Genomic DNA, 2,758 nt, shown 5'->3' with positions numbered 1-2,758 from the left:
CACACACACACACACATCATTTATGAACTTTGTTTATATTTAAATAATATTATATTTATGATAATCAATATCAACATATGGGAATATTTGGGAACCAATATGAAGATAAAATGTAGTCCATCAGGAGAGCTACAGGTAGAAGCTGCGTCTGGTGTTTCTGAGCAGATATGTTTCTACATTTTAACATCATTTAAAGGAGCAGAATGAGCTGTTAGCAGCTCCTGTTAGCAGTGTGCTCATGGGTGTACAGACAACTCACTGGATTACTGTGATTCTCAGCTTCTGAAAGCTTTTCGCTCTCTGATTTCTGATTTCTGGAGGTTTATTCTGTAGGAATCGGAGAGATACTGATACCCTCACACTGACTGAGAATATGTGTTTCCTCTGTGTGTTCACATTTGACTGAGCTACGACTTTGGTAAGTTAAATGTTAAATGAAGAGCAGAGTGGTTTCATTCCCCTCCTCCTCTAGTTGTTGAATATGTCTTTAGTTATAAATTCTTCTTATTATTATATTATATTCTGTTATAATATAACATTTTAGGGTTTATTGTGTAATGCATATGAATAATATTAACTGCTCTTGTATAGTTTTGATTTTTATTTGTATTGTCCTTGTTTATCATCAGTGATCTATTTGACTCCCGGGGGGTCGACATATCAAATTAAAAGGTCATAGTTGTGTTTACAACTTGTTTCCGCTGTTGTGAACAGAGTCAGGGGTTGCCATCAGTTTTCAATAAAGTACCGACACCACAATGCTGAACTACAACAATTACAAGTCCAGTAATTAAAATCCAACATAAGCAAATATTATTATTAATATTATCAGAATCAGAATTGGGTTTATTACAAATCACACAAAAATCAAGTACTGTTTGAAATATAAATAAATAAAGATAAAGATAGAACGATCTAAAAGTGTACAGGAAAGATATTTACAATGTGCAGTGAGAGCTTTATTGTAATGGGTTATAAAACCTGACAGCTACCAGTACCTGTAGTTAAAGTGTCGTATCTGCCTCTATAGGACATGAATACATTGTTAATGCTGATCAATGCTAGAGCTGCTTTACTGTTGGATGAACTGATGACATCCTAGATGATTAATGGGAGAAGAAATCAAAAGTTATAAAACACAAATCTACTTAATATTTAATTATTTCTTCTTTTTGTGCCTCAAACAATGATTTGAATAAAACCATTTGAGGGGAAACGTCTCTTTGGTGGAAGTGATAACAAAAGTAGAACTACTTAATAGTTAAAGGACCAGTGAGAAGGATTTATGACACCGCTGGCTGTATTTGTCAGTTAGCTTAGCATAGAAACTGTACTTTATGTGTATATATTGTGATATAATGTGAGATACAGATAAACGTGTGTGTGGATCTTTATGGATACCAGTGTTACTTTTTAAGAATCAGACACACTAAACCACCTGTTATCCCCCCGACGAAACACACCTCACAACACGACCAGGAAACTGATGCCTCTGTGTGTGTGTGTGTGTGTGTGTGTGTGTGTGTGTGTGTCTGGTATGTAAACCAGACCAAACCAGTCAGACTGTTTTAAACAAAGCTGCTCTCATTATACAAACACCAGCAGACTGAATTCAGCCTCTTGTCTGTTAAACTGCCTGCTTATCTAATTAAATGTAAATCACTGAATATCTGACTCTGTATATTCTCACATAAGATGTGATGTAGGAAACTGTAACTGGAGATAATAATAATATGGCTGAAATTAATTAACATTAATTAACCATCATGTTGCCTCTGCTTCGTCAGTAGATTAAATTCTTGAATCTCTTCAGGTTATAGCCACTTGTTTGAAGTGTTACAGCCTGTGATTATTATTATTATTATTATTATTATTATTATTATTACATTTATTATCATTGTCTTGATCAGTGTCGAGGGAAACTTTACAACTTTAAAGAATTAAAGGGCTGTTTCAACATATTTTTCCTTATTGGAAGAAATGAAGCGAGACTGTTTGGATGTTTTACGTATAAATGAAAGTTAAATGTAAAGAATATAGTTCCAGAGTTAAGCTGAAGAATATATATATATATATATATATATATATATATATATACAGTTTATAATAGCATATGCAGATTAAGGTGGAATATAACTAATACAAAGACAATACTAATAACTGGGTGGAGATGGTGGAAGGTGACTATTGCATTAAAGGCCATATTAAAAATTGTGAATGTTTAACTTCCTTTTATGTTTACTGTATTTATTTATTGAGTTTATATTGTTGCAATTTAAATAAAATGTAACCTGTAATCTGAATCAATCAGGCCCAGAAAATAAATGTAAACTTTAGACCTCTGCTCATTGCAGCTGGTGTAACTCTGATGGTCTCCCTGTGGTCCAGAGTTTGTGCTAAGCTAAGCTAAACAGCTGCTGGCTGTGGCCTGTATGAGGCGACCTGGTATCAACCTGAATCTACTCAACCCCCCCCCCCACTGTGTTCCGACTGTGAACAGTGATTATGTGAAACTGCAGCACGGCCTGAATGACCTTTGCCCTCCTCACTGTTTACTGTTTATCATGTTGCTCATGTTGGAGGATAGTTTACTCTAACGTTTGACCTCAGGGACCAACTACGGATGGAAAATCCAACAGCAGAGAGAGGAACGCTGCTTCAATCAGGAAACAACAACTAAAATAACTGAGAGAGACACAGACAAGTGTCACAGTCGTCTATACAGCTCCAAAACATGATGATGATAATAATAATAATA

The sequence above is a fragment of the Morone saxatilis genome, unplaced genomic scaffold, assembly GCF_004916995.1.
Source record: "Morone saxatilis isolate NCDOM2014 unplaced genomic scaffold, NCSU_SB_2.0 Contig4, whole genome shotgun sequence".
Lineage (NCBI taxonomy): Eukaryota > Metazoa > Chordata > Actinopteri > Moronidae > Morone > Morone saxatilis.
The sequence above is the reverse complement of the archived record's forward strand: the minus strand, read 5'-3'. Positions refer to the sequence as shown.